The sequence below is a fragment of the Macrosteles quadrilineatus genome, unplaced genomic scaffold (assembly GCF_028750875.1).
Source record: "Macrosteles quadrilineatus isolate MER2022 unplaced genomic scaffold, UCM_ALF_1.0 Scaffold_1__1_contigs__length_201487025, whole genome shotgun sequence".
Lineage (NCBI taxonomy): Eukaryota > Metazoa > Arthropoda > Insecta > Hemiptera > Cicadellidae > Macrosteles > Macrosteles quadrilineatus.
The window spans coordinates 84,668,635-84,693,842 of NW_026542594.1; the positions used below are offsets into that span (position 1 = coordinate 84,668,635).

At 32.6% G+C, this 25,208-nt stretch overlaps 2 long non-coding RNA genes across 2 annotated transcripts; both read left to right on the plus strand.

Annotated features, from left to right (window-relative positions):
* Positions 1 to 191: 191 nt before the first annotated feature.
* On the plus strand, positions 192 to 3,655 carry LOC128982151 (uncharacterized). Its single transcript, XR_008489542.1, has 3 exons — positions 192 to 288; positions 2,490 to 2,785; positions 3,416 to 3,655. It is a non-coding gene; the product is annotated as an uncharacterized LOC128982151 (long non-coding RNA).
* Positions 3,656 to 18,434: 14,779 nt separating this feature from the next.
* Positions 18,435 to 23,611, plus strand: LOC128982131 (uncharacterized). Its single transcript, XR_008489539.1, has 3 exons — positions 18,435 to 18,542; positions 20,489 to 20,686; positions 23,397 to 23,611. It is a non-coding gene; the product is annotated as an uncharacterized LOC128982131 (long non-coding RNA).
* The last annotated feature ends 1,597 nt before the right edge of the window (positions 23,612 to 25,208 follow it).

Here is a 25,208-nt window from a genome sequence, read left to right on the forward strand (position 1 = left end):
CTATCAAGGTCCACGTTAAATTAAGATACTCCAAATTGAGTGACATCAACTAAGTCCACTCCCGCCAGCGATGGCTGTATCGCGCCACATGACGTAATGATTACGGCAGACTCAAGTGTTTTTGCAGAGACTTATTGACGCTGCACGAGCTTCTTTGTTGGTAAACACTTGGCCCCTGCGTGGCCCTCGGGTATATAACACATCATGCTGCAGCAGAACACATACACAGTACTCACTCTGCTCTCACAGCCTCTCTACTACCTCACCTACCCTCTCACACTTAACCAGGTAGGTCTTGTTTAGTATTGTTGTTATAATAAACACTATGATTTTGAAATTATGTGCATTATGCGTAATGTTGGCAGGTTTACCATAATTAACCCGAAGAAAGAATCAACTTAAGGTGTATTAGTTAACGATAAATAACATATTACATATTACAGCAATCAGTTGATGTAAACAAGTTTCAGTTTGAGCGTGTGACAAACTTAACATTTGATTAATTTAATATTAAATGGAGCGGCGCGGCGTTTAGATGTTTACTTAAATACGAGTGAATTAGTAAAGCTGCCTTTGCTAAGTGCAGTGAATCATAAATACAATTATACTATGGTAACTCTATATTTTAAACCTTTATGATGTACTTACCAGTTAATTTTTCGTAATAGTTCGTAATAGTTTAAAACCAGATTTCTGTATTCGTGGGAATATTGAAGCATAGCATCGTGTTCAGTAGTGTCTCGTTTGTCACTTAAAATATAGGAATGGTAGTATATTTCATCACTAGGGCATAAAGTGATTCTTTTTGACCAGAGGTCAAGTTTTACCATCAGGCGAAGCTGAGGTCCAAAAATGAGCGAGTGTTAAAAAGTAACTTTTTGTCCAGTTGATGAAGTATATTTTTGTCATATTGCACCATTATTTGAACAAACTATGTTATAAAACTTCATTTAGGGTAACTTCTCAAAACTACTTCTAACTTCTTTTAAATTTAATTTGATAATGGAAACAAGCAGCTGTTTAGTAAGTGATTCAATCTTTTCGTATATTACGATTGTGTTATAGTGTATTATACCATCAATATGTTGAGCAATCGACAACAATAGGCTAAAACCTTTGACTCTAAAACCTTACCTCATAAATCAATTGATAAATAATTTCGATCGATACGATTGCCACAATCGGAATTTACTACTGTATACAACAGCTGATTTTGATTCCCTAGAGACTAAAAATTATTTATGCTCCCTAGAGAGTAAAAATGCTACTTTAGACACGCAACGCATGCATTAAAAACTGCTGTTTTTGCTGCAGTATGACGGAAAATATTGATATTCAGTGAAAACGCATCCTAAAGCCTAATCACTTCAATGGCAGGTTATAATAAAGTTGTATGGATAATATAATCCGAGGGAACAATTTGGTCATCAAACGATAAATTTATACATGATGTTTGAAAAATTAAATAGAATATATATATATATTAATTAATTTAAAGTACCAGCTGAAAAATTACAAAAACGTTTTTTTAGTTGAAATATAACGTTTATAATATAAAAAATAGCCCGCCAGAAATTGATTAGTTTGAATTAAAAGAACGAGGGAAGGGAATGCTATTATGTTAAAATTAAGAAGCTATCCCTAGTATTCTTCATGATATGATTAAATTAACTCTTTGACGGCGCTTCAATGGCGGTTGTGTAAAGTGTAAGGAAAAAATAACGAACAGCTGTTTGGATTAAGATTATTTTTTCTACCTGTCACTTATATGTTTACATTAAATGTCGTTTACAAGTACTGCCACTATTTCCATTCACGTTTTGAAAGCAACTCCAAACCAAGTGAGATTAAAAATGTTTATCCTTACATAACGGATTTAATTAATCGCAAGTGCAATAATGTGTAACCGCAAATGAAATTAAATAACTGGAAGGAACCAGAGATTCTTTGTGTATAAAATTGTTCTTGAGTTTTGATAACCGGAAAGAAGACATTGAATCAGTGTTGTATATGGCTGGGAAAATTATATTTATTGAATCATCGTCGCCAATAGCTTAAAAACAGGGTTTGCACTCATTGACAGCGCTTCAATGGCGGTTGCGTAAAGCGTAAAGTAAAAATTCATTGGTAAATAATAAATAAGATTTCCTTTATCACTATGAAATGTGTTAAAAACACAAAAACTTGACGAGTGAATTTCATGTCGACTATAGAACTTAACCTACTAAATATAGTCAAACCCTTAAATACATCTATATTAATATAGATATAAGTATAAAATTAGGCTTCGAGTTGCTGTGTTGAAACACATTGTCTTACATAAACATAATAAGAGATGCATTTTTATTTATATAATTCGGGAATGGTTATTGATTCTTATTTGTTACTTCTGCGAGAAGAGTTTTCCTGGTTTACTAAATAGAATGATTCCAGAATGTGACGAGTTACTTTATTATTATCTGAACCGTGCTCATATTTATTTCTCGTAGCCAGGATGACATTGTCATGGGCCAGTCGTGTAGTGCGCAGAGGCAGCGCAGTGGAGACAGTCTACTGGCGTGCCACCCCCAGTCCTAGTAGCGTAGTCACTACCCTTGGCAGTGGCAGTGGCAGTGGCAGTGGCAGTGGCAGTGGCAGTGGCAGTGGCAGTGGCAGTGGCAGTGGCAGTGGTGCCAAGCTGATCAAACATGGCAAAGTACTCAGGCTGAAGCAGATGCCGCCTCCCCCTGCCCAGCTGCATAGCAGACTCACCACCTCCGGTCCAGTCGCATCCCTGTGATACAAGGTGGGTACCTACTTGATACAGGTCTAATACATCAAAACAAGTTTTGAGGTTGCATAGCCATACGTAAATCTAATAACATTCAGCAAAGGTTATTGAACTATTGTTAATGTTTTGTCTTTTGCCTTTAGATCCACAATAAAGACAAATCGTGAAACCTCTTTTAATATTCACCCAATTCATGTTTACTTTGGGTATACATATAAATTTACGTTTAATGTGTCACTTTTTAATATAAAATTTGCAATACAAATACAATGGTCCGAGCTGATAAAGAATTTGTCAACGATAATCGGTTTTGTTTAACTCAGTGCATTACAAGTGTAAATGCTAGTATGCACTTTCAAATGGCTGTGCTCGATTCGAAAAGAAATCGTTGTTAAAAAGATATAATACCAATACGAAAGTTGATTTTTAGTCAAAAATAGCTTACACTTGAATTATGCATGTAATGGGCAGATATACATTTTAAATCATGGCTTGGTAAAATACAACCTTACGCCTATGACTTCTGTGGATCGTATAGACGTCATGGGACTGGGGTTTATCATACGGCTCCACAATGTGTTTGTATTTATCAGTCTGCTTGAAACTTAAAACATCAAACTCAAAAGCTCTTTGTTTTTGTTTCAGATGTAATCAACAACTTTTTCGTGTTTTGGAGATCCAGCGATATTCGTTCGGATTTCAAAACCAGCATTATTTAGATAGTAATTCATCACTTCATAATACGTTTCTTGAATTTAATGTAAAATATGTCTCTCATTAACGTCATTCATACGATTTATCTATTTATTTAATTTAACTTAGATTAGTTTTGATTTTGTACTGGTAATAGCTATTTTAGAACATTAAATAAATTTATGAAAGCCATCTTGTTTTGTTTCTAAAAAGCCAAATGCCTTTTCCTAATATCAACGTTAGAGTCACGAAAGTCACGAAAGTTAAAAAATAATGAGATTCATTGTACGGATCTTTTGAGCCCAAAGATACTACAAAAATAAATGGGAGCGTAGCCTCCCAGGGAATTCTTTGAGACCACAGATAAAAAATATTTACTTTAATTGTCCCTCAAAAAATTACGTAATTTGAAAAGAAAGGATTTTAGACTCCTTGGTTAATTTTTCATGGAGTTAAAGTTAATTGTAAAAATGTGATAATTTGCGGGCAACTGGTGGTATGATAAACTTAAAATACATTTCCTTCCTCGACCTATTGTTTGAAACTATTGAGCAATATTAAAAAGTGGCATGTATTGATGAAAACCACCTCTAATATAACTAAAAAAAAACTGATTTGAACAACCTTATTAGTTTGAAACACTAATTCAGCAAATCAAATGAAATATACAAACGTTTAGATATTTTAATAATATAACAAAATTCACGTACTAGAATTAATTATGGTTTTCCTTTTCCAATGCTTTGCGTGTACACCCCGAGACACTATCAAACTTGCAGGGCTCAAATAATGACGACTCTTTGGAGACAGCTTAAACAAGTCACTTTGAGTTTGGGTGAGTTGCTGTGTAGTGTTGTAACTCCACATTAGCTTTTAGTCCAGTGTTTTGTCATGCCAAACACCCTCAGAGACAATAATGTCTTAAGTTCAAGTTGACTAATACCATCGATAATAATTGGTAAACTACACACATGTACTTATGTTATATTGATGCTCCCATATTAAAATATAATAAAATTGATAGTAACAATGTTTAAGGTTGAGATTATAAAGTGTGTAAGGATTACAGTTATTGAGCGGAACGAAGCGAAGTTCTTTGGGACGAACTTTAATGCAATAACACTTAATCTCAATAACGGCTGAACATATTTTAGCCAAACTTACCAAGGTTGTTTTGTCAAATCTTTGTATGGTTTAGACGTAACCAATTTCAATTTTTGATAATGCCTTTATAATTTGAAAGTATCTCAAAGTTTTAACATTTTAACATTGGTCTTATGGGTTGCCATGATGGTTATAAAATAACGACATAAATGTAAACAAAACTAAGAATAATAGCATACGAGCTGTTGGCCCGTTTTACGTACGGGAATAGAGACCATTAAAAATGTAAATAGCGTGTCTAATAATACTCCAATACTTTTCAATGAAATGGCAACCATACAAAGCAGGTATTTTCAGCCAAGTTTGAATGGAGATGAGTGTAGGATGAGTGGCGCGATCTTGTAGTCTTGTTAGTGACTAAATCCGACTTAATTCAAGCATAGTTTAAGCAGTTAAAAATATATAGTTAATATAAAGCTGCCAAGATGAATTAAAACATGTTTTCATTGTTATTGTCCCAACCTTTCCTAAAAAAATCGAGTAGTAAAATAATTTTCATAAGCTTTCTTTTGAAGATTCGTATACAGCAATGGTTATAGAATCTTACTTATTTCCTATAATCAATGACAAAATCACACAGTAAATAAACCAACCTCATAAAATATTGTTTTATTCAACCGGCTGTTGGTTATAACAAATTATATTGCATTAAAACAAACTAAATATTTTAAAGACTACTCAAAAAAATTAATTAGTACATCTAGTATTTTACTATGTATATTTAAATAAACTCTCATCCTCTTAGCGAATAAATGAGTGTATCGATGATTATAGCATTACACATAGTATAAATAAGTAAAATCTACGTTTTTTCATTTTCATCCAAATGCTGAATTTCTGTCGAAAACGCTGAATGTTTACAGTTGTTATGTTAAGCAAATAGTATGATACCAAAAGCTTGAGAGTATAATGTTAGCGTCGGCTGCTAGACTTTTTAAAATTTAAAACTTAGTTTTAAAAAATTGAAACCCTAAACTCAAATTATAGCTTCGACATTCCCTAGTTCTCAAAATTATCTTTCTTTCAACACAAAAATCATGAAAATCCGTTAAGCGGTTGATTCAGAATCGTGAAATAAAAAACCCCTGTCACTCGTTAGTATATAAGTAAATAAAAATCAAGCCACGACCACAGTACAAAGGAAAAAAATTCTGATGATGACAACTGATCAAATGCCACAGAGAAAGTCTTAGGTTTACATTTAAGTCCCGATTTGGAAACCACCACTGATCGTATAGGTACAGTCATAGATAAAACATACTTTCTTAGGTACAGATTTGATTTACATAGCTAAATAAGGTTATAACAAATAACATTTTTATCTTAAACGATTCGTCGGTGAATCATATTCATGGATCAATATCATAAATGGCAAAATTAAACAGGTACACGACGTAGAAGTGGTGAAGGATGTAGTAAAGACGAGAAGTGCGGAGTGTGGGAAACGTTTGTGGCGTGACAGTTAGATATTTGTATCTAAAATACTAAAATGCTACGGGAAGGGGGGAAACAAGTCCACGACGTAAGAAGTTGTGAAGGAAGTAGTGAAGGCTAGCAGTGCAGACTGTGGGAACATGTATTTTTGTATTATAACAATAAACATTTTTTCATTTATTGCTTTATTAAACCCCATGAAACATGATTGTTTCGCTCAACTGGCTTTCATTGCTATGATTTCATTGGTAGATTGACCCTTGAGCAGCCAAGATATTGTTTTGGGAATGAATTATCTAATTTGTCCGTACTAACCAATTGACTTATACTATTACTATGCTGATGAATTCATAAAAAACATAACTACAAGGTATTTTATAGAACAAAATGTACAATAAAGTACAATAATATCGAAACACGAGCTAAGAGAAATGAGAAATTCATAGCAAACGATTAAAACCAATTCAACTATACAGAAAAGCGTCGCGAGTTTAATAGACTGGAGGACATAAAAATACCAATACATGGACGATTACCCACTTAACTCTGCCAATACACGAGGTTTGATCGTATGATGTGTTATAACTTGTAACTTGTATCGAAATGACGCTTCAAAGTGATATGTATGTAAACAACACCCAATCGTGCAGATATGTTAAACGAAATATGTTCGATGATGGTATTAGGTGAGCATTTATACAGAAACCTCTAGTTGGGCTAATTGGCGATTTTGAAGTTCAATGAGTATTGGAGTAGCAGCTAGTTGATTAGAGGTTATCAATGTAGCGTTATCTGGAGCCAACGCTCTCTGAGAGCCATGAGGACTGTGACTGATCACAACCACGTGATCAATACGTGCCACACTCACTATAATACCGACTGTATCCGAGGGGAAGCTCAATATTTGCCAACCATCCATCGGCCTGGTTGTTCACCATTCAGCTGCATTGTTACTTATAAGTACCTAATGCATTTTACAGTGAATGTATTGGTCTTTGGTCATGCATCCCACCTGTCATACTCGTAACTGGGAGTTTTAAAATGTTCACTATTATTCACTTTACAATAAAGTTACAGAACAATTGATGAGATAATATTTTAAAAGTACAGTTTTGAACTTGTAAACCAGGGGCCTTTGCAATAACAACCGTTTACATGGCTTTGAGGTTTTCACTTGTATTTTTCCCCAATCAACAAACATAATTTTTGTAAAGTTTGATTTTAACTTAGCATTAATATTGCATTTATATAAATAGGTACAGTCAGTTGACCTCTGTTGTAAAGTTGGATGTGGCCTGCGGATACTGATGAAGTTTATTTAAGAAAACGCTTAAACAATAAAATGAAGCAACTTTTTATTACATGAATACATAGTCTCTAGTTTTGTTATTAGTCTGTAAATTGTAACAAATTAACTGTTTAGTTTAACAACTAAATTGATGAAAACTGTTAACTCTACAGACTATATGTAATTTTTTTTTTATCGAAAAATATTTATCCCATTGATACAACATCTAATAAGTAACCAACTTTGAATGGATTTATACATACTTACAACATATGTTGGGGGTATTGTAATCGTATTTAGCACTTGCGGGATTAAATTTACTTATTTTCCTGCTTATAATAATAATAATATCGCTTTATACTGGTTAGGGTAATTTTCATCTTGGTTTAGCAGTAGAAGGATTTTACTTCCACTGATTAGATTACATACGAGTAGATCATTGGTTTCAGGTAAATATATTTGGTTGTGATTGTAAACCTAATTTTGTATTATAAATACAAATCGATTACTACAAAGCGGAAAACACAATTTTCCTAGCTGTAATGGTTACGAATATAAAAATTGTAAAAATCGTAAATATTATAATTTTGTAAAGAACATTAAACTAGGTCTGAAGTATCCGATGAAAATGGGTTTCCAAACGGACGATTTAGCAGCAAATAACAACTCATTCGCGTGTAAACATTGTAGTGGTTTTGGTTGTATCGCAGTCTCATAAGTCAAACATTACCGAATTTAAATAAACTAGAGACGAACCTAATCTCTAATTTAAAATCATCATTTTTTACCATGTGCTCATATCGGAGCTTTCCCGATTGATATTCCTTATAGTTATAGCAAACTAAAGCTAATAATTATTATTTCTTTCGATAAAATCTGTTATGTTTAAATTTTAAAGAGACAGACACATATGTTTTAAATTTTTATTGCATTTACTATGGATTACGTAAGTTAACATTTAATTCGGATATCGAAGTTGTTCCGGTTTTAAAACAAAAACGAATTTTGTCCAACTTAGTTACCAACAGAAAGTGCCCTGCTACCTTGACTAATCTTTTAAAAATTTAAATTAATTTATTTTAAACTTTTGTGACCTTATCAAAAATTGAAGTAGAAAAAATCCGAAGAAACAAACAAAACTCATATTGCATTTGTTGTTCAATGTATTCGACTATATTAGCTTCGAGTTAATCAAGTTAAAACTACGAGGAAAGACTTGTTACAGAGGGATAGGACCTCTGCCTTAGTATCCAAAGTCAATGTTTGTATTTAGAATTTATAATATGCAAAATATTCAAAACGTTGTAAACTGTACCAATGTAAGAAGACTGACAAACAAAGCTATTGGGCAACTCATTAATTAAAGTCACAGTGATTAACCGATTCGAATATGTAAATTGACCGTATTCCACAATGTGGAGTGGTAAATAAACAGAATACATCGACGAAGCTATCGACAATTTACTCTATACTCGTTTCATGTTTGTTTCAGTCCAGGTTTGGCATTTGCGTTTAAATTCAGAGTTAAGTGTCCACCTAAACCCCTAAAATATGAAAACATTTGGTAAATCTACATATAATATTTACACACACACACATATAATATATATATTGGTAATAGTATTTTCTATTTCAAAGTAAGCAATACTTTTAAATAATATAAGACTTCGGGAGGGTTGAAGAATGTAACTAATTCAATCTGCTGTAACTAATATTTAGATAATATATATTTTCCCTTACAAGCCAAGAGTTTATTAATATTTTCCCCTAGATTTCAGGAAAAGGTTTAAAACAATCCTTCATACACGAACAAATTCCCGCTGCATGCGAATGGGCATCAACATTACCATTTAGAGCGCCAGCTGGTTTTGCTCAGCGTTCTGTCAAAATTAAAATTCCAGCGTTAACTTTGCAGGGCCGAGCTTAATGTATTAATTTGAATTTCCGAGGTGAACAGCAAAACTTTGTTCAACACAAAATGATTTGTATTACCAAGCTTAACTAGTTGACTATAAACATATATTAGTATTTCTACCTCGTTAAACCTTTGCTGAATCATTGGTTGATTTTAGGCATTAATTACATTTATTTCGTTGTCAATTGACATTTAAATTGCAGGAATAATTATCTTAACGCCAAGATATGCAGGGCGTTTCGAAACTCTCTCCTGGAACTCTGTGGTCATGATACTTAGGTCAAAACAAACCACAAATAATATATATAAATATATGACCTATCTTGCTTCGTTTTCCGTCTGACGGTGTGTGTGTATTTTTTACATAACTTCCCATAACTTTGAAACCACTTGAGGTACCAACTTCAAATTTAGTTCGTGTATGGTGTCTAGAATCATAGATAAACATACTCCCTTAGCGAATAGAATCTATTCTTTTGCAAAGCGTCATGTTTCTAATTTGTATAATTTCAAAATGGTGGCAGTTTTTATTTTTTAAAGCTTAATAATTAAAAAACCAAAGGATTTATGAAAAAGTTACAAAGACAAAAAGGATGGAACTTTAATTTACTTTACAGAAATGTACAGTTTTTATAGGGTACACAAATAATGGAGAAAAACTAAATTTTCTGAAGTTAAAACAAAAACTTTTTAGGCAAATTCATTGAATGTGCTGGTATTACCTTTATAAAAATGAAAATTTCTCCGTTATTTTTTTGACCCTATAGAAAGTCCATTTCTGTAAAGCGAATTAAATTTCCATCCTTTTAGTCATTGGTAACCTTTTAATAAATCCTATGGTTTTTGAGTTATTAAACTTTAAAAAATAAAAATGGCCGCCATTTTGAAATTCTACAAAGTAGAAACTTGATCCTCTGCAAAAACGTAGTTCCTATTATTTACAATACACGTACCAAGTTTGAAGTTGACACCTCAAGTGGTTTTAAAGTTATAGGAAGTAATGTAAAAATACATACACACTGACAGACGGAAAATGAACCGAGATAGGAATTTTTTAACGTTTATGTGATTTTTTTGTTTTGACCTAAGGAACATGTACACGGAGGTTCGGGAGGAAGTTTCGAAACACTCTGTATACGTGTATTATTTATTTATAAATCTATTAGTAAGATAAGCCTTAAGTGTTATAGAATACGATGCTATTGCTCTAAAGTTCATCGTTTCAACACTAATAAATAAAATATCTGAAAAACAAGAGTTTTCACAATAAAAATTTCTACGAAACACTACTCCTCCGTTAACAATGGACGAATTTTTACCAACGACGTGTCAAAATAAAGTATTTATTGTGTCTATTGTGTCTACGCCCCCTTTCAACAATTCTTGTAGTAAAAATCCTCGGGCTTTGCCCCACAGGCCATCAAAGTTGGAGTTTCTCCCATAAGATTAACATAGGGGAATCTAAATATTTTTATTGGAAACTTTGTCCCCACTAATTTGAGAGAACGGCTTGACGTAGAAACTTGGTAGAGGTGTCCAAAGAAAGGTCTTGGTCTGTAGATGAGTTATCAAAAGAAACACTAAGCAAAATCCCGTAGGACTCTGTCCCAGAAGCCTTTAAAGAGCCCTCCACAGAGTTGTTTACATTTTGGCAATGTGAATAATACTTTTTCATGAAACAGCTGTTCATTTTTAAATTGTATTTCAAACTAGCTGGTCCGACAGACGTCGTCCTGCCCTAATCTATATATATCTATATATATATACTTATTTAATACGCATGTAGGATTTTTAAAACTTTATGATAGATTATTTATTATAAATCTATTTCAATGATTATGAAACAGATTTTTCCCGTTGCGAAGAAAAAATTAATAGTGAGAAGAATTAATATGTTAATTGTAAACAGTCAATGTGTAAATTATCTATGATGTATTAAAAATGTGTATAGTTTTGGATGTTGGTTTGTCATTAATGATACAAGTAATTAGTAATTAATTTTTTATTTTAAGGATTTGGCATATGAGTAAGCCTATGACAAATAACACCATTTCAGAGTTCTGCCAGTTTTTGCCTAACTCTGTCCTGTAGAGTTTAAAGTAGCCTACACCTTTCTGTCTACAATTTGGCTAAATAACTTAGGTACGATACTTTATAGAAGCTGACAGCCTTTTTACGTTGACTTAAATTGTAAGCTTACCTTTTCCCGTATATAGGCAGTTTGATTGTTAAAAGTTAACCCTTTAAACTGGAATAGGTCTGTTATGTAAATTGTGAGTATTTCCATTAGTTAATAATCTTTAAGTTGACTCTTTTCAAATCATCGGAAATTATGACTGTTATTAGTTGTTAAACAAGTTATTTGTTTATAAATAACTCCTGTGCTTCTTTGCAATTGCTTGATTTCGAGCAACATGTACACTAGTGTGGTTTTATGTCAAACTTATAAATAAAACACTTGACGCAATTCAAATTATATCTTGTAACCCTTCGAAGACTTTTATAAAGGTTGTAAACAAATTTGATAGACTTAGATCTTTACATAACCGTTATAAGGACATGGAAGTACAAAATTTACCCGTAAAAACTCGACCAAGTGGTTTCAGGGGTTACAAGCAAGCATTTCAAGCACAAAACACTTACTTTATTATATTTTTAACAGTAAAAAATCGGTCTAAGAATGACAATTTGCTTTAGAATGTTGAATTTAATTAAAACCAATAAATTAAATGTCTTAAAACCATTCTTAACTGCAGTTTGGATGAATTATTAATCAACTGAAGAATGTATGTCTAGTGCTCTTTACTTGGCTGGTTTGTACAGTGAATTATATCAAAGATTGACACTGGACTGACATTAATGCAGTTATGGTTCATAGATGAAATTTAAAGTGCTGCTTTTAAGGTCAAATTGAGCTGAAAACACAAACCAGATTGCCGTAGTTGAATGAAAAAAATATGGAGTTGCTAGGGTTAACATACGATGCTATTAGTTTGTAACTTTGAAAAAAAAAAAAAACTCCTAATTAAAACCAAAACATTCTTCTGTACAGATTGAGCATTACAAATTTGCTTAATGAATTTTTACACAAAATTATCTTGTGCAGCACTTCGAATATTCAGTTAGTAATTGATTAAAGACGTAAAAAGGTTAAATATACAGGGTAGAACGTGTAAAAAAGTTTTATGCTGTAAACTACTTAGTATTGGTGACAAAATGGCACTAACTTAGGTTTCCATACCCTCACAGGTAGAGGGAATAACAGACAAATTAATATTTTCAAAATATTTTTATTTTCTTACATAAAATTGCCATAAGTGCACTAAAAATAGTTTTTAATGCAGCTGTTTCCATATCATTTAAGCAAATACATGTTAAAACAGGAAATTACACTTTAGCCGTTCCGTATTTTTCAAAGGCAACTCTTAAATTTAAGAATGAAAAAGCAAAGAAACAGTTAAGTTTTATACATATTTTTAAAGGTTATTAACTGAAGAAGTTTTTTTTTTGTAATATTTGACACTCTCAATAGTCCAGTTTAACGTAGAAAACATTATGTAAAAGCTTTTGCACTTGTCTCAAAAATCACATATTCAAACTTCCGTTGGAACTAAGGATTATACACTTGTTTAATCTTAAAGAATCTTAAAAAAAGGAATCGTACTATAACTTTCGGAAATATAATGAGGATTCTGAAAATGACAATAAAGTCTAAATAAAAACAATTGTTAGTGCACTTATAGCCATTTTATGTAAGAAAAACTAATATTTTGAAAAAAATATTAATTTGTTTGCTATTCCCTACCTGTGAGGGTATGGAAATCTAAACTAGTGCCATTTTGTCACCAATACTAAGTAGTGTAAGGCATACAAATGTTCCACTAACTAAAGGCACACTAACTTCGTTCCACTCTGTATAATAGAATTGACTTTATATCTACACATAATAGCCAAGAAACTTCGTTTGACATTTATTTAAATAGAAGAAAACAGAATTTGGAAATTAAACTGTAAAAGTACATAAAAAAATTATTTGTTAGCCATCTTATTTGCTAAAAAAATAGTGATATACAATTAAGGACACTCAATAATTTTAAATTCATATGCCTTCTCTCATTGCAGAGGTTCCAACAATTGTTTGAGTCATTTATAAAAATACAATCTAAAAATTGAATTGGAAGAAAACTGAGCACTACAAAACTCATCTTACTTCAAAGATATTGGTTTTCTTAAGTTATACGAACCAACTAAAGGAAAATCGATTGAAAAATCCAAGGAACCGAAGTTCCGTTTCAATCATGTTCCCTGAAGTTTATTTGTTCATTGGGGTTGGTTATATCGCCAAAACAATGGTCAAAAAGGTATCATATATATTAAAACGAGACAGGTTTTTTTTTATTTCACGATTCTAAATCAACCCCTTTACTGATTTGGAATTTTATGGTTTTTGTGTTAGAAGAACGATAATTCTCAGAACTAGCGTATGTCAAGGCCATAATTTTATTTTCAGGTTTCATTTTTTTAAAATAAAATACACTAAAAAATACAGGGTGTCCCATAATTCTCTGGACACATGTATAAAGCGTTATTGCTTAGGTCAAAACAAACCCATTTCACCATAGGAACCTGGGTATGTGGTGCCTAGTTTTCCGTCTGTCTGTATTTATGTGTGTTTTTTACAAAAACAATAATAACTCCAAAAATGTTTAAGATACAGCGTTAAGATTTTGCAAAAATGTTTATCTTATTAAGACATATCTTTGTTTAAATTTATACTAAACAATCATTAACCGTTTAGTATGTTTGATGCCAAATTTCACGAAAACCATTAACTTAACAAAAAAATTATTGCAATAGACAAAATGTTAGTAAATTTTATGTAGTTTTTAATGATGCCTTATTTGTTAATAATGGATAAATAACAACAGAGAAATTTCTTCTTTTCCAAATGCATGACCACTTTTCTCCATTTAAACAATGCTAATACTCCCTTTACGTTGTTTAGCATTGTTTAAATGGAACAATACTATCGGGTATGGCTGATGGTCAGTGTGCGGGATCACAATATATCTTGCAGGTCTGGGCTGCAATTCCGCTTATCACAAACTACATATTATGATGGTAATATGGGACAGTAATTTGGGATATACATACATATCGGTTTACATACCGGGTAACCTCTTAGAGGAGAATTTGTCTCAGTTTTATTTATCTGCCTTCACCAAAAACCCACAGGATGATAATTGATTTAGTTTTATTTCAAGTCAGACTTAATTTTTAAGTGGCTTTGTAAAACACTGCAATCGTGTTTGTAAATAATATAATGTTGTTTTTTTATATTTTTGGTATCCTTTTGTAATGTCGCATATTTGCGACGCCCACTCTATAGGGAAGAAAATATTGAAAATTATTATATTTTTCTTTAAATAGCCCAAACGCCACATACAGTATATGTGACAGTTCATTTTTGTTTATTATGAAGGAAAAGTAAGTAAAAAAAACAAAAAAAAACAGATGATTCAAGAACGGTTTATATTTGAACAAAAATAAAAGCTTCATAGAGTAATGCAGCATACATACTGCATACATACATACAGTGATTCAGAAAAGTAAAGATCTGTTTGTCCAACGTCATTATGACGTCACCAATCATCATATCCACAGACACATACCAAGCGACGCAGTTGTACGTCAGACATCTCTGTAGACCACTGCAGATAATTCAGTGCCTTCAAATGGACCGTTACAAAGATATAAGTATTTGATAACATTGGAACACAGACGCAAATATGCGACGGCAGTCTAAGGGTAGAAACCGGCCGTCGCATATGTGCATCGGTGGTCTATATGAATGAAAAATTTTGTATCATTGCGGTAGCGAACATGTAATAATTTAATGCTAAATTTACACAAAACTCATTAAAATCAGAAAATCTGATATTAACTAAGCCACTTAAACATGTATGATTGACATTTAGTATGTTTTAGTATGTCCTAATAATTTCAAACAAAATTGAAAACCCAAAACACTCTGGAAAGTCCGTTTGTTGACGCTGTACCGTTTATTTGTCTTACACAATTGTTGGAAAAACTGACAAAAGGAAACGATAATCTATATATTTAATACACAGTTGTAACACTGTTTTCTCAGTAATTACTGGACCGATCTACAAGATTTATGTCTCAAATTAAAGGGGATAGTGTGTAGATTTGCCGAACTTCCTTAGAATTTACGTTTTTTCTAAGGGCTACGACCTACAGCCCTTTAAAGGTCGAGTCAATACAATTCTTATTGAAGAATATAAAATACACAGTTTATAAATTATTTGTCAGCTGTTTAATGTTTGTCAGACATTTGTTATAATTTTTATAACCTCACTTTCAGTATGCAATTATTAAACTTGGAGTTTCTGTTTATAAACACACGATTTTGATGAAGGAAAGTGTATTTGTTAACTTATTTTTGAAATGTTTTAGTTTTTCTGCAAAGTGATCTGAAGGAAAGTGGTAATTGAGTTTAAGTTTGAGTATGGAATGTGAAATAATACCCATAGTAGGGAACGGAAACTTATTGTTTTGATCAATTTTAATTTATTCTCTACGGCCACCAGAATAATCATGGGGAAATCTGCTTGCAAGTTGTACATATAACTGCTAATGAGTGGGAAACATACAAACATTTTATAGTAGGTGACGAATCTTACTCAATATCAGTGTTAGACGTTCAGTGGTACCAAACTATACCTTCTTGAGATTGCGAGTACGCTGGGATACGTGGAACTACTATATATCAGTGATTTTTTTTTTCAAGTACACAGGGAAGTTGCTTGAGAAACTGTGACTTACCATTCGGTTCTGGCGAAGAAGTATGTGACTTGATGTTTAATGGCAATGTTGACTCGGGTCATTATAGCGTTATAAAACTGAATCATTAACCCCAGGATGTGAAAAGTACAAAAAGAAATAGAAAAGGTATTAATCATTAACCGGGCATAAAGAGACATACCGAACGAAAAAAATATCTATAGAACCATCGAACTAAAAAGGTAAAGAGCAGTGTTGGTGTTAAATGTGCTCTGGAAGTCCCTACAAAAAATACCAACTCTTTTGAATTGGGGTCGTTAGATTGGATTTGTCACTACTTCAAATCTATGAATTTCGAGTCAGAACAGACTAACTGGGACACAAAAATGTTTTAGTTTTCCTGCAAAGTGATCTGAAGGAAAGTGGTAGTTGAGTTTAAGTTTGAGTATGGAATGTGAAATAATACCCATAGTAGGGGACGGAAACTTATTGTTTTGATCAATATAATTTATTCTCTATAGCCACCAGAACAATCATAGGGAAATCCGCTTGCAAGTTGTACAGATAATTGCTAATGATTGGTAAACATACAAACATTTTTTCGTAAGTGATAAATCTTACTCAAGATCAGTGTTCGACGTCCAAATTTTACCTTCTCGAGATGGCGAGTACGCTGGGATATTTGGAACTACAATTTATCAGTGAACTATACCCTAACTATATTTTTTCGAGTAGGCCTACACAGGGAAGTTGCTTGAAAAACTGTGACTTACGATATCGGTTCTGGCGAAGAAGTATCTGACTTGATGTTTAATGTCAATGTTGACTCGGGTCATTATAGCGTTATAAAACTTTATCATTAACCCCAGGATGTGAAAAGTACAAAAAGAAAAAGAAAAGGTAATCATTAACCGGGCGTAAAGAGACATACAGAACAAAAAAAACTATGTAGAGAACCATCGAACTAAAAAGGTAAAGAGCAGTGATGGTGTTAAATGTGAGTTTATAGAAAATCTTATCAACAGCGACTATAAAAAAAGTATTAAGGGTCAAAAGAGACAAAAAACTATTTGAGTAAAATAAAAAAGACCTTTAATTTGATGTGCATATTGACCTATGCTTCCATTTAAGATTTTCTTCCGACTCCTTTGTGGGCCGTCCCCCTGAAGAATTATTGGATCACTGAATATGTGTTAAAATAGAGTTTTATGCCCTGTAACTTTGTACCAAGTATTTTAGCTCTATCTGCATTATTTTTTAAAATATTTAACCGTTCCGGGACTTTTCTACCACACGCTATAATACAAATTGCGTATTAAATAAGTACCTATAGAATCTGCATTTGAAATGGCCAGTTCTAAGTCTCACTTGAATCAACATCTTTCTACATAGTTTTAAAATCCACGACTCCTTTTCCATCAAATTGGACCGTTAATACCCTCTAACATTGAACAAAGTATGCCCAACTTTATATATATACGACGTAAACACAGCTTTTACTCACAGTATGGGTCAAAGATTCGTGAAATGCGACCAACTGCTGATGTGTGATTTACATGTAGGCTAAGTGACTATCTTTATTCCATACAACAAATGTAATGAAAAAAAAAACATACAAATATAGGAATATACTTGAGCAAATTATCTAAATAGCATAAATAGCTGCTTATTAGGTTATCAGCATTGCCCAGTTCGTATAAGTTACTATTTATTTTTCAAATGAAACTCAAATTAATATAAAACAATCAATTGGTTAAAATAATATATCGGTATGATTTACATAAAATAGTTCATACAGGCAAACTATCAGTTCTATTTCATGTAAAAAATTAAACAACCCCTAAATAAAATACAAAGATAAACAGCATTTGTTAATTATTATTTCTTTTATTGCTGACAATATTCCCGTGGCGGAGCACGGGCGGTTAACTAGTTTAAGTAAAATAATAATTTTAATACAGACATAGAAATCAGCCAAGCTTAATCAATGGCTTAGTACATTTCATACAGATTTTACTTCGCTCATTTAAGTTGAGAGAAAAATTTATGATTTTTTTTTAATAAGGTACAAAAATCTCCCAGCATAACTGACGCTATAACTGCTTTAGACTAGATATTAATAAGCTTTAATCAGTATATTTGTGGATTGCATGAGGTAAGCTGTGTATGGAGGTTTTGAGAAAACAATACACATCATGTAAGTAATACAATTAAGTAAACACTACTTGTTAAGTAAGTGAAGCTTATGTATAATTTATATAAGCTGTGCAAATTCACTTGCGATAAGTAATTCTTGAACCCTTATGGGTTAATACAGTTTGTGTGAAGAAGGACGGAGAAGGGGTAAAGTACATCGCGATAGTTGGCGAGGCCGAGTTATCACTTGGTTTAAAAGAAGGTTGCCAATAGCCATAATCAGTTTGATATGATACTTTGTGTGTGATGCGATACTGGGCTTGTAAACTGAAGTAAACGTAAGTAATTCAGTAAATGATTTGAGATAGAAAATATTTTCGCGCAAACAAAACTATATGTTTATTTAAGTAACATACTGATCATACAAATGTTTCTGTTTTTTTGCATTTAAAAAATAATAACATCACACCAATGCACCATGTAAATAAAAAAAAATTACAAAATGTGTATTTACAAAGCCCCTAAAGTGTCCAACTAATGCCACATCCAATTTCAGCTGTAATATTGGGAGTACAATTTTAAACATATGTTTGTTATGGGCCGAGTATTAGGCTTTCTGCTTCAAAAATATTATACTGTGTTCTGTTACTGATATGTTTGTACCCTAGGTCTTAATGATATTAAGTAGCCTACTTCATTAATAGTACATGTACGGTCTTATTGCCGCAAATTGTTAGAAGCTAAAGGAGTTTTGCTTTATGAAATAGGAAAATATTACCTGTGGGCCATCCCCCATAGGTGACACCCGATCGCCATGTACACAAAAAGCTAGCTACTTATTACCAGTAATGGCATGTCAAATTTGGTTGTGATATCTCTTTTCGTTTTAAAGTTATAAAGTAGTCCTAAGACTTAATTGTCACCCTAGGAAGCATTAATAAATACTTGTTAATTAAATAAAGTGGAATGTGCAAGTATCTAGTTTGTTTCCTATCATGAGCTATCAAATATGTTTTGATTTCCTGCTACCCCAGGGACAGTTATATCATATTAGTTTGAACACGTAGTTGCAAACTTTACGTTTGCAACCAATACTCACTAGTAGAGTTACATCTACATTCTACATTAGAGCTTTCTCCCATAACGTCTGGGTTTCCCAAAGGTATCTGAAATACTACTATCTTATTGTAAATATAACTCCTGACTTCTAACATTGAAGGAAACATTGGAGATTAAATGCTCAGTAACTATCTTAATTGCATTGTCTTAGTGAGATAATACAGCTCAAAGTTATTGTTAGCATAGAGAACATAAATTACAAAATGAATAACACTATCACAGGTTATAAATATTGTTAAAAACAATTTAAGCTACAATCTCGTATGTGTTTGAAACGTACATCAAAAACTTATTTAGAATTTGTCGTGAAGGGCGGAAATGGTAAATCGAGTTCCGCCAGGGAAGATAGGTTCATTTATGATAAGCACGCAAAAGAGGAGAAGAACTCTAAACGCAGACTTAGTAGCTTAAAAGAAGAGAGTTTCTTAAAAGTACAAGTTATCTCCTGTTAGTGTAAAACTTTGAGCTGTATCTCACACTTTTCCCTCATGAGTTTCTTTACAAAGTTGAGAAAAATAGTTAGTAAAACATCCATGCGCGACCCTTTATATTTCTTATATTATACCTACGCCATAAATACGTACATTAATTACTATTCGTATATATATTGATGCATAGTTGGTGTAGAAAAGTACGAATTAGGTAAAGAGAACTGGTCCATGTATAGTGTGGCCTTGATGTAATTTACTTCACTCCCAGTTAGACTGGGATTAGTTTGGATCGTTGTGAAAAAGAAAACTCCTTATAGATATATTATCCTTACGGGCCAGGTAAAGGGCATTTCAATATTGGTTAATCTTGTTTGTGTATAGGGCGTTTTGCTTTTTACTATGAATCTCGTTATTTAACCAGCTACTACAAAAAATTAAACCATAATTTTTCAAAGTAATACTCGTACTGTCGTATTAAAACCAAAGAGTTAAGTGGATATAATAAAATCCGCATAAAAGAATTGTCAACACTAGCGCTCAATCATAAAAATATAAAAATGCTTCAGAATTTAATATAGGACGAAAAGTCTACTTTTAATTTTAAAAGGTCAATGGTCTGGACTCTCACTGTTTATGATTTCTAATGGCAATCCAAAAGAAACCTCCTGTGCAAGGTGTAATCTATTCATGTCAAACACTGCTTGATTCTACCAGCTGTTTTATTGTTTACACAGAATGGCCTTACCGTCGTCGACCCGTGTGGTGCGAGGAGGGCGAGCGTTAGAGACCATATACTGGCACGTGACTTCAGGGAAGGCTGGAGTTAAACTGGTGAAGCACGGGAAAACACTCAAGTTCCCGAAGAAAATGGTCCCTAAAGAACCTAATGTGGCCGAGCAAGCGTTCAAGAAACTCAACTCCAGGCTTTAACTGTAAGTAAACTTGGTATTGTAATCGGTATGGCTGATGGTCAGTGTGAAGGACCAACCTTTATCTTGCAGGTCTGGGCTGCAATTCCGCTTATCACAAACTAAAATACAGGGTGTTTATAAAAAAACTGATCGATTTTAAACAGTCATAGCTCTTTTATTTTTCATCACATTTTTTAAAATTAATGTTAAATTAAAGACAATTTTCTTAAGTTTACGATGACGCATTCACACTATCTTATTTCTACATGTTTTCCATTATTAGCTCTTAAATAATCAAGTCTGTGTTCGAGATCTGCCCAAACTCGCCGCAACATCGGAACATCAATTTCATCAAATGCTTCTCTGATCTTTTGCTTAATTTCTTCCAGGCTGTTGGCTTTGTTGGAGTAAACACGATCTTTTACAAACCCCCAAACAAAAAAATCACATGGGGTAATGTCTGGCGACCTTGGTGGTCAAGGTATGGATCCGTCACGACCAATCTAACGATTTGGGAAATGTTCGTCGAGACAGTCACGAACAAACCGTCTCCAATGAGGTGGAGTGCCATCTAGTTGTAACATCATGTTTGGTTGCTCATTTTCAAACAGTGGAATGGCAAAGTTTTCCAACATATCCACGAAAATGGTACCATTGATATTTCTTTCGGCAAAAAAGAAAGGGCCGAACAATCTGTTGCAAGATAAGGCGCACCAAACATCCACCTTCTCACTATCCCTAGTATGCTCCTGGTGAAAATGAGGATTCTCAGATCCCCATATCCTAACATTGTGTCTGTTCACCTTCCCTGATACATGAAACGTAGCTTCATCAGAATAAAATATCCGGTTTAAGAAGTTATTGTCAGTTTCTAAACGGTCGAGCATTGTAACTGCAAATTCTCTGCGTCTGGCCCAGTCTTGTCGCGTAATCTTTTGAACTATCTGTAACTTATAAGACCGTATAGAGTGGAATGCTTAATATTCAACTCTCGAGCTGCAGATCTTGTTGATTGTCTCGGATTATTAAGAAATGGTTGATGAATTCTTTGAACATTTTCTTCACTTACCCTTGGGCGACCATTGCCTTTTCTGTTATGTATGCTCCCATGGGCCATGAACTTCTCATACCATGCTTTTATCGTGTTCTTTGAAGGAGGATTTCCGTTAAATCTCCTTCTAAATATACGCTGATCAGCAAGAGGAGACTTAGTTTCTATTAACCACTCGACACACTGCGTCTTCACTCGAGGATCCATCGTAAAATGTTACTTATTTGTTTTTGTTTATCACACAACAATGTAAGAAGGTACTGCTAATAAAACAGCTGATTATAAGACTTTTTGAATTTCCCTAACAAATAATGAAAATTAGAGGTCTCTACCTCTAACACGGAATGAGTGAGACAAAGTTAAAATCGATCAGGTTTTTTATAAACACCCTGTATTATGATGGTAATAAGGGACAGTGGTTTGGGATATACATACATATCGGTTTACGTATAGGATAACCTCTAACATGAGAATTTGTCTCAGTTTAGTTATAGGATGATAATTGATTAAGTTTTTTTTTAATTTCAAGCCAGAACACTGTTCATATGTACAATGGTGATATTAGTATTCATTATATATTTACAATACAGTAACTTGTAAGCTGTACCTGCAACTATAGTACTTTTATGAAGTGCCTTATTATTCATGCAGGGACGTCAAAATGGCAATTTGTGTTAGACATGCTTAGTTGGTTATAAATGGTTTTTTTCTATATTTATCATTCCTCAGTTGAATCCATATCTTTCCTCATAAATAAAGTTCGACGTTAGACTGACACTTTCAAGTACAATTTGTATAGGTTATGGGAAACGTAGCCAATGAAAATAAATGCAAGTTTTAACTTGTCAATAAATTTCATACTACTACGTAGTTAAATATAATTTCGTATAGCAAACAACACTATAGTCGTGACCACGTAAGTTTTCAGTTGGTGTCAGCCAATCACAAGACAAGGCTAGTGCGACGTTGCCACACCGCCTGTTGACAACACTATTTAAAATATACAAAGCAATATTTTCAAATCAGCTGTTATTAGATTTGGCAACACCGCACGGTTCTCATTAGTTCATTCAAAACCATATTTTAGTCACTAAAACAAATAGTTTGGATATGTAAATACAATATTACCACACCAAACCATCACTATCAATGTCTACCACTTTTGTATAAAAGTATGTTTTGTGTAATTTCCTTTTAATTTATTCTGTAAAATCTTAATTTTTTATTAGCTTGTTATATGGTGTAAAATAAAAAGGTGGTCAAGATAATCAGCATGTTTGATCCCATTACCAGTAATCATTTACGAGTATTTATTAGTGGATCCCTCCATTATAAAGAAAAATGATAAATATGAAGATAAATTTGTCTATGTGCAGGTACAAATAAAGCTATGAAGTAGAAGTTAGTAAATATATACATATTTACGTTCCCTTTTCCCGAGGAATGCGTAAAATATAGGGTTGGTTTTTCAAATTACTGTAACAAAAGGTGTTCCATATTTTGATGGGTTTTTATCGTAGTAATTTTACTTTCTAAATTGAGTGTACATATCTTAAAAAGACGTGTTTATTTTAGATTACGTTGAATGTAAGAATATGTACTCACCAGAAGTTGAAAATGTAATTATAAAAGATTATTGCAGTGCACAGTTGTATTAAATCATACTACTTGTTGTTCCAGACATGTGCGGGTCTCTGTTCCCATTATCCTCTGCGGAATGGACCCAGGATAGTCAGGGTCAGATAGTGGAATTCAGGTGGTTTTGTCAAGCGGTCAATTAAAATTCTCTGTGATATTTATGTGTATATAAGTGTAAATATTACCCATTTGTTTCTTTTATATTTATGTATATTTCTGTAACACTCAATTTAATAAAGCATTAATTTACTATACTATATAGTCTATTTCGTGCATGGATTCAAATTAGAAATAAAACCAACATTATTAGAAAAGTATAGACAAATGAAGCTACTCTCATGATACTAAAACATGATAGAGGAAAAAATTACATTATGTTTACCACATAAATGCAACATATTAGTCTGTGAAAATAAAACTGCCAAATAATAATAACTACAAATTACATTATTCTTAATAAATTAATAAAATATGTGAGAGGAATAAATGTAACGTTTATCAATTAACAAATTGACTTCCGAGTTTATTTTATGAGAAAAATTACAATACATCCATGATAATATTATTCACTTTTGCGATTGTATAATATATGACAACCTACTTAGTAACGGTTATACAGTTGGTGATATCATTTTCAAGAATTCACATTTACTTTCAACTGAACATTCTTTCAAATAAGGATAGTTATTTCTAGTTAATAATATCATTTTTAACAATTCACATTTACTTTCAACTGAACATTCTTTAAAATAAGGATAGTTATTTCTTATGTTGCTAACTTATATAGTCTATATCAAAGTGCAAGCTGACACTAGTAATTTGTGGTTGACCTTTCTGGTTTTGAATAATCACGCGTTTGTCGCTTGACCTTCTAGCGCGAAACTTTAAAAACAAAACGTCGAATCACACTGACGATGACTGACCAATGTTAGAGTAAACAATTGCAGTTTAGAGGTTATCTAACGGTCTAGAGGGTTCAGCGTCTTTTAAACAATGGAGTGTCTAGAAAAAACTTTACAGAGATACTGAACACGCCACAGCCTCAGTAAAACGTAGAAAGAGTATAACATATTAGTTTACATTATAATGTATTGACATTGTTGTATTTATATTTTTAGTTATTATGTGTCAAGATTGCCACCCAGGAAAAACGGACACTTTTCCTAGTTATATTTATATCGTGTTTATAATTCGTCTTGTAAACATTTGTGCATGGTTAATGCTACAATGTAATTGGCATATGCTGTTTTGTATTATTATTATGAAATTAAATAAACAAATCGACACCTTAGATTATACTTACACATATTTTTAATTAAAAATACTTTCAGATTCATAACTAACCAACCCGAACTGCTAGAGAAAACATATGTGTTAAGTATTTCGCCATCAAAATAATCTTAAAGTTGCAGTGGCAAGCAGTAATAGCAGGATGCTGGCAAAATGCACTTCCACTTTAAAATACATTGCCGAATGGAACAAGGATTTTTAAACGAGCTTAAATACTTAGGAGGTTGTTAACCTAAATTTCTTTACCTTATATCCTCGCACATAACTAACTGTAAATTAATAGGAAATAAAGAAATAGGTTTTATCGTTTAAAAAAGATTTTCCAAACGTTGCCAAATATGAAGGACTTTGATGAATGTTTAGAAAATTAGTGCCAAGTTCTGAGAACCATTTCTAAGTAGTATTTAAGCAACCCGATACTTTAAGCTGTACATGTTTTAGTGACTATAATCTCTGAAAACAGGATGAGAAAAGATGTGTACAGTAAAACGTGATGACCAATATCTTTTGTCAATATAAGATGGAAGAATGGCAGGAAGTCATTTACCGTGACGTCACATAGCT